At 41.9% G+C, this 18,042-nt stretch overlaps 1 protein-coding gene across 2 annotated transcripts in view; it reads right to left on the bottom strand.

Moving 5' to 3' along the window:
• Positions 1 to 15,013, bottom strand: part of KANK4 (KN motif and ankyrin repeat domains 4) — a 57,045-nt gene extending 42,032 nt beyond the window's left edge. For both annotated transcript variants that reach the window (XM_039339056.1, XM_039339053.1), the window contains exon 1: positions 14,735 to 15,013. The gene's annotated coding sequence lies outside the window, so the exon portion shown is untranslated. The remainder of the gene's footprint in view (positions 1 to 14,734) is intronic.
• Positions 15,014 to 18,042: the final 3,029 nt, after the last annotated feature.

Raw genomic sequence — 18,042 nt, forward strand, 5'->3', positions numbered from 1 at the left:
AGAGTCATTTAACAATGAAAGCAATAATGGATATATGGAACTATCCCTTTTGTCTTAAATGGCACTTTCTCTTATATATTTAATGCTTGTTTGATTTTCTTACAAAGGTTAGTTCACCTGCAGATACTCTCCTGCTTAGATTTTAGAGGGAAAATGCTTCAGGTATGTTTTATAAAAAAATAAAATAAAACTTTAAAAATCATTAAATCTTCCCTTTCAACAAGGTTCAGGTTTGCAGAGTCCTTTCTCCCTTTCATTTTGTTGCATCCTTTAATATGTCCTGGCAGTCAATTGGCAAATACGAGGCATTTTCTAAAGTGTAAATCATTAACCTACTGAAGTCAATGACAAAGGTCCCATTGACTTCTCTGGGATAAAAACTTGGATGTCAGTCAAGTCTGCCTTTCTCAAACTGGCTTACAGTTTTGATAATATGTAGCTCAGAGGGAAGGTCAACACCCACCATTGAAAGTCTGCACACCAAATACTGCAAGAATTGCGTTTTTAAAACTTGGACAAAATGCTAGTCTGACCACACTGAATGGTGGGTCTGAACTGATGGTGCAATGCAGGCAACTGTGAAAGAATCATAAGAAATATGCACATCCAGTGAACGTGTTCTTTGTAGTGGATTGGATGAAAAAGACGTGCAATGGAAAGCAACATCATTTATCAACAACACAATTATCCAACTGCTAAAATGTTCCTACAGTGGCTTGGTTACTTGGTTGCTACATGTGTAGAACATTTGATGGAAAACATCCTCTGATAAGAGGGTTCCCTACCCACCCAGCAATTTCAGATTTCTGATTTTTTTTTTTTTTTTTGTAATTCTACTTTTTATGTAAAACAGCTGCTTGGAGAATATAGTACATAGAATATAGAATCAAAGGGCTGAAAGAGACCTTGGAGGACTTCTGGTCCCACCCCCTGCTCAAGGCAGGAGACTTTATACCACTGGTTCACAATCTTTTCTATACCCTGCACCCCTAGAACGCTTCTGGTATATTCTCGCACCCCTTACAAAAGCTCAAAATGAATTATGCATATACACTATACCTTTGAAACTTCTAAACCCAGGTTTTCGCACCCCCTGGAATATTGTCTCACACCCCCAGGGGCACCCCCAGTTGGGAACCTCTGCTTTATACCATCCCAACTGAATGGTTGTGTAGTCTATTTTTGAAAACCTCCAGTGATGGAGCACCCACAACTCCAGGAGGCAAGTTATTCCATTGATTAATAGTTCTCACTATTCTATTTCTAATCACTTCTATTGCCACTGTGCATGTAATTTACTTTCATACATTGCACCAAGCTATTGTTTAACCCCAGTTTAACATACAAATATACGATTTGTATTCATTGTGGTAATATATAAACCACATTTAAGTTCACGTAACTAAAAAAAAAAAAGCTTTAAAAAATCACATCATTGCTTATCCCAAAATATAAAATGAACCTAGCCGATGTATATAAAGTGTAAGAAGACTAAACAACTGATCTGCTACAAGATAGTGATAAAAGAAACTGCTCTACTTCTTACGGGAAAGATGACAGAGAGTTGGAAAAAGGCCAGTATACCACTAATATCTAAAAAGGGAGAAGATTTTATTTTAACAAGACAGTATCTAATCTGGTTCGGTCACCAGGACCAGAGGTTTAGTCTTCCAAGCTTTTGGACTCGTGTTGGGGCATATCCTCAGGGAACTTCTCTCTTGCCAGTCACATTCGGTGACACATTCTGGTGAGAGATGATGATGGGCTCCAGCACAAGTTCTAAAACTTGGAAAACTAAATCTCTGATCCCAGTGACCAGCCCAGATTGGATCCTGCAACATTATCCTGGAACACATAGGACACTATAGGCCAGTGGTGGCAAACCTATGGCACAGTGCCAGAGGCGGCACTCAGAGCCCTCTCTGTGGGCATGCGCGCCCTCGCCCCAGTCCTAGCCTTCAGCTGGGTTTTATAAAACCTCTTCATTTTAGGCTTCCGCCGCCATGTGCAAAAAAAAAAAAAGGTTCAATCAATCAATTTCAACTTCTTGCGGGAAAAAAAATCTTGCAAAGTTGGAATTGATTGATTGAACTTTTTAGTCCCACCCAGTCTACTGTTACTATCACAACCACACCCAGCCAATAGGCCACACCCAGCCAGTACCCAACGATGCAAAAGTGGGTTTTGGGGTTGCAGTTTGGGCACTTGGTCTCTAAAAGGTTCGCCATCACTGCTATAGGCTGATGCCATTATTGAATATTGATTCCAAGTTCTTTACAATATTTCTAGCAGATAGACTGAAAATAGTTTTGCAAGTTTATTCATGAAGATCAGTATGGGTTTTTACCTAGTAGACAGTTTTAAGGACAATATTAGCAATGTGCTGGACATTTTGGAATATTTGGAGCAACATAATGAAAAACAAGATTCATTGTTTTTTTAAAAAAAATGCAGAGATGGCCTTTGGCACTTTGAACTGGGCTTTCTAGTTCAAGGTTTTTGAAAGTATGAATTTTGGAAAGAACTTTGCAAAATGGGTCAGATCTTTCATAGAAGGGACAAATAATTGTTAATAGAAATCTAACAAAACCCTATGAGATACAAAAAGAAAAAAGATAGGGATGTTCACTGTCTCCCCTTTTGTTTGTTTTGTTTCTTGAAATACTGAATAGAGTTAGAAGACTAAATGAAACGATTATGGGATCAAAGATTTAAAAAGAAATTCATATGTTAAGGTCTTTTGCAGATGACAGTGCCATTTTTGGAAGATCCTTTAAACTGAAACATTCATAGTCAATTTTTAAAAATTTGGTGCATTAACACATTAACAAACAGAAGTTGAAAATGAACAACAAAAAAATTCAAAAATATGAAAGTAGATTATCAAACAGAACCAATGAACAAAATGGGTTTTAAGATTGAGAGTAAGATAAGATATCTAGGTATCACTATGCCAAATAATGCTTATTTTGTTATTTCAAAATAACTATGTTAAGCCATGGAATTTAAAATGTTAAGATGGGAAAAACTAAAACTGTAATTGTTGGGGAGAATTTTGGTAATAACAATAAATATCTTTATCTGTACAGGTTGTCTTCGACTCACAACCATTTGTTTAATGGCCATTCAAAGTTACAACAGCACAGCAAAATGTGTCTTATGACCAATTCTAACACTTATGACCATTGCAGCATCCCCACAGTTACATAATTTAACTTCAGATACTTGGCAACTAGCAATTATTTACCATGATTGCAGCATCCTGGGATTGTCCTGGGCTTGTCATTGTCCTGGGAAGCTTCTGACAAGCAAAGTTAACAGGGAAAGCCAGATTTCTGCAACTGTTATAAAGATTAAAGGCCACTTCTTTGTGTCTTTTTTCTTTCCATTCTATTTTTTCTTTTGCTTTCTTCATTTCTTACATTTTTACCTTTCTCCTTGATTTCTTTTTCCCCCTTATATTACTTTGTGTTAATTTTAAACTTCCTTTTCAATTTTCTTAATAAATTTACATTAGAAAAATAAAAGAGGCAGCACCGCCAATCTCTTCTCTTTCATTCAGTAATTGTTTTTTTTTTTCTCTTCACTTGCTTTAAAAGGGGCTTGATTGGATATCTGCTGGACCGTTTCTTTTAAAAGCAGAGATAATTTTCACCTTTGATTTAACATGGATACATTTTATCATCAAGCTACCCAAATCCTTTTTTTTGATGTCAGCATTTTAATAGCTGAATTGCTTCATTTAAAATAGCAGTATTGCATAGATTTTAAATTAATTTGTGACCAGAATTCAGTGCTTGTGATCTTTCTTGTGTCCTACATGTTTCATAACAATTAACTGCATGATTAGTTGGAATGGAAGCTGCATGTTCTCTCTTCTGCCAAGTAAAGATTGCCGTTTAAGAAGGTAGAGCTTATTCATTGTCTGAATTCAACTCAACAGCAAACATAAATGTTGCCAAAAAAGGAAGAAAGACAAAAAAAGGACCCAAAATTTGGACATCAATGTACACTTGAAAGATCATACTGTTGAGAGGTCTTATATGTTGCTGAAAGAAAGAAGAAAAGCTTTGTAGCATTTGTGCTACCATGTATCATTGAGTAAAAAGCTTATATAAAGCCAAGCAAAAAGCAACACTTTCACAAAAAGTTAGGAATATACAAAAGTGCCCTCTGAATTCATTGTTCTCACCACTTCTAGAAAAATAACTGAGGAATTAATGATTTATTTAGGTCAACCAGAGGGTTTGATGATAAACTGTCTCATCTGGTTCAATTATTAAAACTGTTTAAACCCAATGGTTGCAATCAGTTCCACTGCTATTGGTGGGCTAGAGACAGGACAACCAATGATATGCAGTAACAATAGCAGTAGCACATAGACTTATATACTGCTCCATAGTGCTTTACAGTATTCTTTGGGCAGTTTACAATAGCAGTATATTGTCCCCAACAATCTGAGTCCTCATTTTACCGACCTTGAAAAAATGGAAGGCTGAGTCAACCTTGAGCCTGGTCAGGATTGAACTTCAGGCTGTGGGCAAAGTTTGTCTGCAACTCTAACCACTGTGCCACCAAGTTTAATACCATGGGGAGGTCCTGAAGCGCAATACCTTGCAATACCATAGAGAGGCAGAACCTAGAATTGTACTAGGTAGACCCATGGTTAGGTAGACTCTAAATCAAAACAGGCAGAGCCATTGTACATAGAAGACAGCTAGATGACCCATCCAACAATAGAAAAGAAGTTCTTTGAACGTCATTTTGATGTTCCAGGAGCAAAGTGCCATATAGGAAATGCAAATTGTGGAAACTAACTGCAGCTTTATGAATGCAAAGTGGAAAACTGGGAGATGATGAGTCACACCAGGCAGGCAAACACTTCTTAAAAACAACTTGTCCTACTATTCTAGCCTAAACATATATCACAAAAAGGCAGCTGGGTGTAAGGAGCCCTTTAGATCATCCAGAAGCCATCAAGATAAGACCAAATGTAGAAGAAGGCATTCAGCCAAAGAACGCTATTGAGGCTATGTGGGAAAAGTCTCCAATTGATGCAGTTTATTAGGGCTAATTTTAAAAAGAAAAAAAATGAAATACATTTTTCTTTAACCAAGCAAGCAGACATAAAGTTAAATATAAAAATAAAGAGGGGGAAACATGAGGAATTAGTTCTTCCCAGGTTTTTATGGCTCTCCAAAACTGTAGTGAAGAGGAAGTAGAGAGGATCTCCTGAAGTGAATTCCAAAGATCAGGAACCATTACTGAGAAGGCTTGAGCTAAGGGCCTCTAAAGTTAATGATGTGGTCCTCAGCAAGCCCTTTTCTCAGATTTTACCAGACTGGCAGATACAACTTGGGAGGTACAGTCTTGATACACATAGGGCTTCAAGATGATAACTTTTGTACCAACAATTGTACCTAGAAGCTAACTGGCAGCTAGTCCAGGGATCCCCAACCTGAGGCCCCACTCACATGAGCCTCATTGAGTGCGCTCGCAGTTCCACTTGCATTTGTGTCGCTGCAAATGTTGTGGGTGCTTGTGTGCATGCACGCACATGCATATGCCCCTGCCCCACCCACAAAATCATCCCCTCTTTCTGCCTCCCCCCCCACTCCGAGCCACCAACTGTGAAAGGTTGGGGAATTCTGAGCTAGTGCATCTCTCACTATAATGTGTTCCATGGGTGAACCTCTATGTACCCATAACTACACCAGCTGAAAATTCAGATGGTTTTCCAGACATTTCAATAATCCAGCTGCAAGATAGCAAGAACATGAGTGACTGGAGGTTTTCAGGAAAAAAATTGGACAACCATTGGCAGGGGATTGGACTAGAAATTCCAAGATCCCTTCTAGCCCTATGCTTCTATTATTCTAAAGCTTCCTGATCCAGGAAAGGCCATAGCTGAAGCAAAGTTCTAATTAAGAGGAGGATCTCATACATCAGGGATCCCCAACCTCCAGGCCTGTTAGGAACTGGGCTGCACAGGGCCACACAGCTAGAAGTGAGCAGCAGGAGCAAGTGAAGCTTCATCTCTATATGCAGTTGCTCCCCAGCGCTAGCATCTACGCCTCAGCTCCACCTCAGATGATCAGGCATTAGACTCTCATAGGAGCATGAACCCTATTGTAAACTGCACATGCGAGGGATGTAGGTTTCGTGCTCCTCCTTCCCACCACCACCGGCCCATGGAAAAATTGTATTCCATGAAACCAGTCCCCTGTTTCAAAAAGGTTGGGGACCACTAAAGGACTTGGGAAGGATTCGCTAGGCAGACAAAAATGACAAATCCAGGCTGAACATCTGACTGACTGTGCAGCAAACCATAATAATACACAAGACCAAGCCTTAAGAATCAATGCATACAAAGCCAAAACTGAGAAGACAGTAACAGATGGCAAATGCCACCTTTGCAAAGAAGCTGAAGAAACACTGGACCACCTGGTGAGCTACTGCAAGATGATTGCACAGACTAATCACAAGCAACGGCATGACAAAGTAGCAACAATGGTGAATTGGAATAGCTGCAAGAAATACCATTTGCCTGCAAGCAAGAAATGGTGGAACCACAAAATAGATAAAGTAATAGAAAATGAAGAAAGTAAAATGGTTTTGAGCTTTCAAATTGAAACAGAGAAGCAAGGTTTTCAGAAGTGGTTTGCTATTGCCTGCTTCCTAGGGCTGAGAGTCAGTGGCTGGCCCCAAGTCACTAAGATGACATTGTACCTAAGATAGAACCAGAATTCACAGATTTCTGGTTTCTAGACTGCTGCCTTAGCCACTGCACCAAGTTGGTTCATTGTTAATTTACTAATTACATATTCTTTTGGGTTAATGTGGACTGCTGGAAAATGCTTGGACAAGTCTTTGCAGTTGTCTTGGCAAGATTTTCAGATATTTTTTGCCAGTTACTCCTTCCTGAAGCTGAGAAAAGGTGACTGGCCCAAAGTCACCCAATTCTAGCAGGGCTAGAATTCCCAGTCTCCTGGTTTCCAGTCTGGTGTCTTTAATCATTACACTAAATTGGCTTTCTAACTACTAAAGTGCTTACATCAGTAAATTTGTTTTGTTTCCTTAAAGATGGGGTATAAATAAGTTTGTGCACAGAGAGAAAAAGAGAGAGAGGGAGGGAGAGAGAAGGAGAGAGAGAGAGAGAGAGAGAGAGAGAGAGATGAAACAAAGTTATATAGCTGTTTTGTCTATCAGAAGGAACTCTGGACAGTGAACAGGATAAAAACACAGTATACTAAAAACAACTTTTAAAACCCCATAAAAAATACACATGGAAATTTTCAAGAAACCATCACAGTCATTTGCAATTGTCAAGCAAACCTGTTGCTCACTGTGTTTTTTGCCGACAACTGGAAGTAAACGATTTTGTACAAAAACATCATAAATTGTGGCCACATGACTGCGGGACACTGCAAAAGGGAATAAATGTGATCATGTGATCATAGGGAGGGAGTGGCCATTGGAACTTTGGAACCAGGTTGCAAGTATCTTTGGAGGAGGGGTCTTTTGTAACTTCAAACAATCACTAAGTAACCAGTTATAAGTCGAGGACTACCTGCAGAGGTGCTTTTTTAAAAATAGAAAAAAACATATCCAATAGCAAATTTGAAACTTTTTTCATTCAGAACAACAAAAGCCTGCTAAAAGGTCAATGACATTTTTGTGCTTGTGTGTTCTGAAACCAAATAGTGTACACTATGGTCAACAAGAGGATTGTCTGTGATCCAGCATCTAGCTATGGATATCTACAGCAATTAAATGGAAATAAATATGGATTTATTTTGGCTTATTAGAATACTTTTCCCTGCAGGCAAGTTAGAGCTTCTCACATTTTCAATGTGCACTTTCTTATATACCACCTAGTGTTAAATATTTGAGATAAGAAGATCGGAAGAGAAAACTGAGCACCTGGAGAAACCAAAACACACACAGAGAGAGAGAGAGAGATACATATAAAGCATTCACCTTGGCATCACTGTAGTGGGCAGGACATTTCTATCCTTCCTGATTGGGCAGCCCTACCAAAGATAGTACTAATGCTGATAAAGAGGGATAAGAAGTAATTCTGAACAAAACGTACCACAAAAACAAGTTGTTCCACAATTGCCTGACAAAGCAGCATTTATTCCATAAGTAGTCAACTTAGCTTGATTAATCCCAGAAGAAGATCTGTCTATGAAATACATATGGACTCTGAAGTACTATAATTTATCTTTATCATGCAAAATCTATAACTTTTGTCTCTTATAGGTCATAAAAATTGTCTACGTTTGGCTCTACTCTGTAATAACTAAGAAAGTAAAGGTTGCCCCTATCCAGTCAGGTCCAATTCTAGGGGGATGGTGCTCATCTCCATTTCTTAGCCGAGAGAGCCAGCTTTGTTTGAAGACACTTCCGTGGTCATGTGGTCAGCATGACTATATGCCAAAGCACATGGAATGCTGTTACCTTCCCACTGAAGTGGTACCTATTTATCTACTTGCATTTACATCCTTTCAAACTTCTAGGTGGGCAGGAGCTGCGGCAAGTAACAGGAGCTCACCCTGTCATGTGGCTCTCGGGTCTCAAACCTGGGCTATTAGCTTTCCAGACAAGCTCAACATCTTTAACCACTCTAGCCATCGCACCCCCTGTGTAATAACTTACTGTCACTCAGATTATTCAGATTCTGAACTGTCTTTGTGAAGACATTGGACATTTTAGGCCTGTGATATCCAAATTTAATTCTTACAGATGTGACTCCACAGACGTCGTTAACCAAATAGAAAACAGAGTTACCTGATGGTAAGATGGGCAGCCAATAAATTTAATAAATAAGTAAATAAATAAATAAGCCAATAAATGTAATAAGTAAATAAGTAAGTAAGAAAGTACATGAATGAATGAATGAATGAAAATAAATAAATAAATAAATAAATGAGTTTTGTCTGATTTTACGACTTTTCTTGCCACGGTTGTTGAGTGAATTGCTCCAGTTGTTAAGTAACAGGATTGTTAAGTGAATCTGGCTTCTCCATTGACTTCACTTGTCAAAAGGTCACAAAAGAGGATTACATGACCCCGGGACACCGCCACCATTATAAATATGAGACAGTGGCCAAATGTCTGAATTTTGATCACGTGACCATGGGGATGCTGCAGTGGTCATAAGTGTGAAAAACAATCGTTAAGTCCCTTTTTTCAGTGCTGTGGTGACTTCGAACGGTCACTAAATGAACTGTTGTAAGTCAAGGACTAACTGTAAAGACTATAATGTTCCTTACCATTCTTGAGGCACAATTTGTTTGTTTATGGAAAAAAAAAAAATTCCTCCGTGGCATAAGTGTCTTCCGTTTCCAGTGATTGAATTCGCTGCCCATGAAGCTGCTAATTTCCAAGGCAAATGGGATTAGCATAATAATTGTGTCCTTGAGTCCCTTACTGATGGTAAATTTAATTAGGTCAGTCTTAAGGACCTGCTGTTTGAATTCATCTTCTGAATGATTGTTAATGAGCCCAGCTGAAGATGCTCACATAGAATCCTCTTGTTTCTTAGGGGTGTTTGCAAACGAAACAAAACTAAAATCCTGTACAGATTTTTTTAGCTTTATTTGTTGGCCAGAAAGAAACTAATGCTTCAAGGATTTCCCCCCCCCCCCATTTTCTTTATTTCTCGAAAATATTTGTCTTAATGCTTCAAAATAGAAGCTATTCTTTTCTTTGGCGAATAATCATACCTAAATATTTTCCTGGCTTCACTTTCGTTCTCCTGAGAATCTATTTTCTAGGAATTAGAGATCACCCACCCCTGAACTCTTAAGAAAATAGTCATCCAAAACAACTTTACCCCTCAATAATTTCATACTCTTACAGTCACTTGTACAAACAAGCTTCTCTTTAAATCTACCCAAGCAGTTGCTTTCAGAAACAAGGAAAGAAAAGCAGAAAAATGCAATCTTTTTTTTTTCTGTAAATGCACAGCAATAAAAAAAACAATCGCTTATTTTAGGCGCATTTACAGTAAAAATTGCCGGTCCGTTTTAGGAACCAAAGTTTTTAGTAAACCTTCAAACGCTTCAGGTAGTCTATTTACAGGGTGTTTTGGCACCATGGGTGAGGAATTAAATGCCTCCGTCCTTGCCTCCTATTATTTGTACTATTGAACATTTTTTTTAATTACCGTATATGCCGGCGTATTAGGCGACCCGGCGTATAAGACGACCCCCGTCTTTATCGCCGAGTCACCTTCCTAGAACGTCGACTTATACGCCGGAAACTACCAGTATTTCCGGCGTATAAGATGACTCAGCGTATAAGACCCCCATCTTTGGTGCTGAGTTTAGCGCTTCTGGAAGTCGTCTTATACGCCGGCATATATGGTACATTTATACAGCCCCCCCTACCCCTCCTATCTCACCTAGGTGGTTTTGGGCAGCTCACAACCATTTAAAACAACAGTCCATTAAGAACAAGTTAAAAACCAATATACAAGCATATCAAATCATCAATAACTCATCAGTAGTCAAATCCATCCTTGTTTCAAGCTCAACAAAGCTATTGTAAAAATTCCCCACCATTGACGTACATCAAGCATGATGGCAGAGCCATGTCTTAGCAGGGTCAAAGCCAATCTGCCTTCGGGGGGGGGGGAGGTGATGTTTTTATGCATTTTTAAAGGTCATATTTTAGACATGAATCACAAACACCAATTCAGTAGTCCTTGACTTATGACCACTCACTTAGCAATTATTTGAAATTATGATGAACCTTCCCAAAAGGTATTTATGAGGCATATTTGAAGTTCAGCCCACCATTCCCTCCCCCCATGGTCACATTTTGGCCACTTGGCAACCAGTCTGCATTTATAGCTGTTTGTGGTGTCCCACAGTCACACAATTGATGATGCTCTTGCTAGAAACCAGCATTTATTTTTCATTTCTGGCAAAAAAAAAAAAAAAATGCCCACTGAGGGCAATGGGTTCATTTAACCACTGCAGTGTTCACTAAACGACTACTGTAAAATATTTCATAAAATCAGGTTGGTCATGTGTGCTTGACTTACAACTGTCCTGACACAAGGTTGAAATAATAACAATAATAAAGTTGGAAGGGACCTTGGAGGTCATCTAGTCCAACCCCCTGCTCAGGCAGGAAACCCTACACCATTTCGGACAAATGGCTGTCTGGTCTCTTCTTAAAAACTTCCAATGTTGGAGCATTCACCGCTTCTGGGGGCAGGTTGTTCCATTGGCTAATTGTTCTAACTGTCAGGAAGTTTCTCCTTAGTTCTAGGTTGCTTCTCTCCTTGATTAGTTTCCATCCGTTGCTTCTTGTCCTGCCTTCAGGCGCCTTGGAAAATAGCTTGACTCCTTCTTCTTTGTGGCAACCCCTGAGATATTGGAACACTGCTATCATGTCTCCCCTTGTCCTTCTCTTCATTAAACTAGACATACCCAATTCCAGCAACCGTTCCTTATATGCTTTAGCCTCCAGTCCCCTAATCATCTTTGTTGCTCTTCTCTGTACTCTTTCTAGAGTCTCAGCGTCTTTTTTACATCACTGCTCTTTCTTGCTCTTCTCTGCACTCTTTCTAGAGTACATTCTCACTATGGTAACCTGCTCCGTCACCTCAGAAAGAACAACCAGGAAGGCCCACCCTAGCAGTCCAAAACCAAATGAGATTTGTAAAGTAACCCCAGCAATGTCAGTCCGAAGAGCACCAAGAAATACAGGCTATCATATCCTGTTGACAACTCAAGAGTTCTCTGAATGTTGCTGAACTACACCTCTGAATATCCCTTACTACTGTATTGCGCGTGCTTTGTAGGGATGCTGAAAGCTGTACAGGTAGTACTCAACTTACAACAGTTCGTTTAGTGACCATTTGAAGTTACAACAGCACGGAAAAAAGTGACTCACAACCATTTTTCACAATTACGTTCATTGTGGCATCTCCATGGTCACGTGATCAAAATTCAGATTACTCGGCAACTGACTCATATTTATGATGGTTGCAGTGTCCCGGGATCATGTGATCCCCTTCTGCAACCTTCTGACAAGCAAAGTCAATGGGGAAGCCAGATTCAATTAATAACCGTGTTACTAATCTTATAGTTGCAGTGATTCCCTTAAAAACGGTGTCGAGAAAGGTCGTAAACTGAGGCGCAACTTGCTTAACAACCGTCTTACTTAGCAATGGAAATTTTGGGTTCAATTGTGGTCATAAGTCGAGGACTACTTGTTATTCAGCAACTCTCGTTAACAATCCTTGAGCTTAGTCGAAAGGCTGGGAAACGTTAAGAGAGAAAAATGTTGGGCTGGATATTAGATAACCTAATAAAGATGTAAAGCTCTTTTCTCCTTGTTGTATTGTCATTTGTTGATCTTGTGATGTAGAAATAATAAACGTTAAGTCTTTCCTACAATTAGTATGAGCCCTGCTAGGTAGCTATTGTATACCATCACGTGCATATACAGGTGGTCCTTGACTTACAGTGGTTCGTTTAGTGACTGTTCAAAGTTGCAACGGCACTGAAAAAAGTGACTTATGAAAAAAGTTTTTCACACTTACCACCACTGCAACATCTTCATGATCACATGATCAAAATTTAGATATTTGGCAATTGGTTCATATTAATGAGGGTTGCAGTGTTCTGGGATCCCATGATCTCTTTTGCGACCTTACAACAAGCAAATGGTGAAGCCCGATTCACTTCAGAGCCAGGTTACTAACTTATTGATTGCAGTGATTTACTTAACAACTGTGGCAAGAAAAGTCATAAAATGGGGCAAAACTCGCTTAACAAATGTCTCACTTAGGAACATTTGGGGCTTAATTAATGGTTGTAAGTCAAGGATTACCTGTATACTGAAGAGATGCACAACACATCCTTCTTATACGTGACACATATATGCACCTTCACTTGGTGTCTACCCAATTTACTTTCTAAAACACCTCCCAAGGTAAGCACTGTTCTATTTCATGTGCATTTACACATCCCTTTAAAAGAAAAAGAAGTCAGGCATTCAATCAAGAGTTATCCTCTTGTATTGCAGAGGCTACCTTTTGTTTAATATTTTCCTGAATAATCTTTGCTTAAAAAAGATGTTAGCAAGCTACTGTGACAGTTCTAATAACCAGCTCTAGATGCAGTAATTGCACCAATTACTGTCGAAGTGAAATTCCCAGAAGTCTCCCCCCCCCGTGAATATTTGAGATTTTTTTTTTACACACCATCTTCCCCCGCCTTTATGCGCCCAAATGACACGAAACCCAAACACTACAGAAAGTGCTAAATGGTGATCAGAGCCCCAATACACTTACACACAATGCTTCTTTCTGTGCTCAAAATTTAAAAGAAAGGGAAACTTGCAAAGATTGATGGTAGATAGACAGACAGACAGTCATGTTTCTGTCTAAACTCTTGGAATACTTCTCTAGAACTTTGATAAAACGGGATCCTGCCCCCACTTTCTCTCTGGGCAAGAGGAGCATGTTGAGAGGGTCTTTGCGCAGGTGGACTGGGAGTTGATGCCCCACACATCTTGAGGACGCCATGAGGAGAAAGGCCGCGTTTGAGAACCGAAATACCTTGAATTTGTAGCCAGAATCAAAGGGCGCCCAAAGGCAGCTGACTGCACCATGTATCACCATGGAGCACCTAACCCTTCTTCAGTCCAAATAAGTGATTTTGGACTTTCAAAAAAATCAGGGTTAGTAAATCATTAGTGAGTTCAACTGAGATCCCGGGCAGTCCTGTACCTAAACTCTACTATCCAGGATGGAGCCCAGGTCCCAGAACTGGTCCTGTTTATTAGCAGTCTACTATTTGAGAAACCCAATCCTTCCAAAAATAAAAAATGGCAGAATTGCCTCGTAGAGGTCAAATAGGTGAACATGGTTTGCAACTGATCCAACTCTGGAAAATACCCAATAACGACTAGCTTTCCCAGAGCCCCTTCTTCACTGTTCCCCAACCGAGATAGGGTCTGGGTCTTCACAACAGAACCGAATCGGGGCTGCCGACCCATTTCTACGCCTCTCCCCTTCATCAGGCGTACGAAATACGCAGCGCCGAAAGGGAAAGGCGCCGGGCGGCCAAACCCGGGGCAGTTTTGCTCGGCGCTCACGACTTCCAGCCGGAGTCGCGGGCTCCGAACTAAACAAAGAGGGAATCGGAGGCAAGACGTCTCTAGATCTCCCGGATCTAGATATCCCGGATCGGGAGATCTGCTGCAGTCCGCCAGTTAAGAGAAACGTCCAGCCCGCTAGAGCTGCAGTTGGGGAAGCCTCGGGCTTGGGCCGCCCTTGACCTGCAGGGGGCAGCCGGCTCGGGCATGCGGGCGAGCAGACCGCCGCGGGGGGGATCCGAGGTCCGGTGCCCTCCGAGAGGAAGGGAGCCCGTGCAAAACCTTCGGAGAAGCGCTGCTGCTGCGCTATCCCAAGGTCGCCCCTAAGCTGCGTCGCGGGCCCCGCTGCTTCAGCCCCGCCAGCTGCTCTGCCCCGATTCCCCGGACATTCCCCCCCCTCCGCCTCCCTTCCCCCCCCCACCTCGAGCCCTCTAGCGCTCCCTGCCCGTCTGCGCCCCCGCCCTCCTCCTCCTCGGAGACTGTCAACCCTCGGGACCCTTCCAAAGCGACCCGCGGGAATTTGATTCGCGAGAGATCGGGCGGCCGTGCCTTTGCCTCCGCCGGCGGGCGGCCAAGCAGACACACAAAGAAGCCGGCAAGTTTGGTTTACCTGGAGCCCGGAGCTGTGGCTGTGGCTGGCTGCTGGCCGGAGTGCGCCCATCAGCCGCACCGAGGCAAGGCTGCGCCCTCGGCTCCCGTGTCCAGATGCGCCTGGTGGGCTACCGCCTTCTCTTCCTGCGGCTCCCCTCCCTCGGCGGGCGGCGACACAGCGCTCCCTGGAGTCCGGCGAGCTGTTCCAAGGGCTTCTCCTGGCAGAGGGAATGCGCCTCGGCGCTCGCTCGCTCGCTGCGGAAAAGTCTGCCCAGAATGCTCTGTCGAGAAAGGGAAAGGGAAAGGGAAAGAGAAAAGGGAAAGGGACGTCCCCCTTCCTTCCCCTCCCTTGCTCCAGCTTTTGGCCCGAGAGCCGCCTCTAGCGACTATAATTAAGACAACCTTTCCAGAAATTAATATGCGTTTTCCCGTTCCTGAATTGTACGTTAGATTGATTTGGCAGCGAGTCCCGTGAGAAGTGCTGAAATTTGCTAGGGAAGATGTTCTCAAATCTTCCCCTCTGGCTTGATGTATTCATGCTTTTCCCCCCCAGGATATATTTTAAACTGCCGTTCTTTTCGAGAAACTTTCATACAGGTTCTCTGCTCTCCCTTGATTACTTCCTGCCAAACAAGGACTTTTCCAGATAGAAAGGATGAAGGGGGGAGAATGAATGATGGGTGGGGGATCTCCCCATTTTGCCTCATTTGGAGGCCAGTCTTCCTCAGCCTGGGGCTAAATTATATAGGGCAGTGATGGCGAACCTTTTAGTGTCCAAAAACCGTCCCCACCTCCCTGTCCATCCCCCCGCTCTGTGCCCCATCCACCTGCATGGCCACCCACCGCCTCCATGGCCCACTGCAGATCTCCATGACAGCCCAGCAGCGCCATGGCAGCCACACCCTCTGCCCATGCCCTGCAGCATCATCTGTGAGTGACGGCGCGAGGGCAGAATCTTGTCCCCACTGCGGGGCTGCCATGCCCTTGGCCGTGCTGCTCTGTGCTCGGGGTGGGCAACTCTCCTCTGGGATGGCTGCTGGTGAGGAGGAGAGGGCCACAGGGGGGAGACAGGGCTGGGTCGACGGTGCACATGCCGACAGAGAGGGCTCTGAGTGCCACCTTTGGTACCAGTGCCATAGGTTCGCCACCACTGATATAGGGGGTCCAAAGGACTGGAGGGTCTTATAATACTTCCAACACAGTTTGACTCCCAAGGTCAGAGAAGGCTAGTATGTGTCATAATGTCCACCTTAAATAAGCCCATTTCATTTGGGACTAGAAAATGGTGCATCTAGATAGAAAGAAGTCTTTATGGATAGGGTTTCCATATCATTATTTCCCTTAATATTAATTTAGCAAAGCCATATACCCCATAAGAGTTCTCAAGTTCCAATTCAGCTGTCTACCGATTTCTGCCAAAATTTATTTTGCAAGATGGCCGTTTCCTAAGGAGGTGTGTGCACATAGCTTAGCTGCTGAAAGGTGGGCAAATGTTAATGCTTAGGTATAAACAGGGAAAAAATGTTGTTGGCTTTACCCTGCATTTTTGGCTGCGTAAGAGCTGGATTTCATTTCCAGCTGTCCCAAAGCTGTATATCATAAAAAAGGTGGGTCCACATCTTTTCTTTAATATGGATATTATACATATGGGAAATTATCTGTATTAACCCAGAGAAAACCTTTTTTAAAAAAAATCTGTAAACCAAGCTTAACAAGAGCTCCTGTGCCTTCAGATTGCATTGATAGAAACACAAATGGAAATTAACTTACTCGTATGGTCTCTTTTGGGGGCAAAGCAAACTCTCAGTGTCAAAATGTCAACATTTTGATATGACAGAAAACTTCAAAAAATACAACTTCCCTGCTTGCATGTGTTCCATGAATGATATTTTACAGCTGCATTTGCTCCTAAAATAATCTTCCTTTAACCTTGCTGCTTCCAACTTCAAAGCTCTTAATCCAGTCTCAGTAGGGAAAATTGAACTTGTCATAAGTAAATATTTGAAGAGGATAAAGTGTGCCTGAGAAAATATTGCCTCACCATATGGAAAAGTTTCCATGGGCTGCTGCAGTTCCAGTACAACCATGACAGTGATTTAGGAAGTTTAGATTGTCCAGGTACTGTAACTCAACTGGGTGAGCTCAGACAGAGATCACTGTGCCCATATATTGTATTTAGCTATGACACTGTGTAATTAGTTTGGTCGTATTATTGTATATACAGTCAGAATGTATACAATGGGCTAGAAGTGGAACTCTTGCTGCACAATCAGGAAGCTATGAGTTTGATCCTAGGTAGTGGCAGATATTTCTCTTTCTGGATGCAAAGAGAAACTATCTGCTGTGAGCTCTGTGTAGGTGGCAGGAAAGGCATCCGGCCAGTAAATGTTCAGCTCCGTTCAGTTGTCCTGACTCCACCCAGATGCAAGGGATTGTTGTTGTTGTTAGTTGCGATGTCATGTCCGACCTATTGGGACCCCATGGACAACGTTCCTCCAGGCTTTCCTGTCCTCTACCATCTTCTAGAGTCCATTTAAGCTCACGCCTACTGCTTCAGTGACTCCATCCAGCCACCTCATTTTGTCGTCCCCTTCTTTTATTGCCCTCAATCTTTCCCAGCATTAGGCTCTTCTCCAGTGAGTCCTTCCTTCTCATTAGGTGGCCAAAGTACTTGAGTTTCAACTTCAGGATCTGGCCTTCTAAAAAGCAGTCAGGGTTGATCTCCTCTAGGACTGACCGGTTTGATCGCCTTGCAGTCCAGGGGACACGCAGGAGTCTTCTCAATTCTTTTGCGCTCAGCCTTTCTTATGGTCCAACTTTCACAGCCATACATTGCAACTGGGAAAACCATGGCCTTTTAAAAGAAAAAAAAGGTGTATATACAGTCAAACCACATTTGATAATAAACAATTGTAAAATGATAGAAAAGCGAAGGCTTATCCTTACTAACAACCACTGTTTGGTCTTAAGTATCTTTCTAAATGTCACTCCAACCTTCCTGTTGACTTGCAACAATTCCCTTTATCATTTCAATGGCTGTAAGCACTCTTTTAGGGCCGCTTAAATCCTAAAATTGTTAGGGAGGTAGCCAAGTCAGGAGCATCCTGATCCTAGGAGATTCCAGGATGTGCCGACATCACAAGCCATCATAAGGTCCTTCATTATTAAGATGTGATTGTCAAGCATCTGAAATCTTAACAGGAAGATTACAAGCGGATATTTAAGTTGCAGATATACTTTTTTATAGCAATAGCACTTAGAGTTATATATCACTTCAAAGTGCTTTACAGCACTCTCTAAGTCTAAGCAGTTCACAAAGTCAGCATA

The sequence above is a fragment of the Crotalus tigris genome, unplaced genomic scaffold (genome assembly GCF_016545835.1).
Source record: "Crotalus tigris isolate CLP2741 ecotype Arizona unplaced genomic scaffold, ASM1654583v1 scf7180000017729.2337069, whole genome shotgun sequence".
Taxonomy (NCBI): Eukaryota; Metazoa; Chordata; class Lepidosauria; order Squamata; family Viperidae; genus Crotalus; species Crotalus tigris.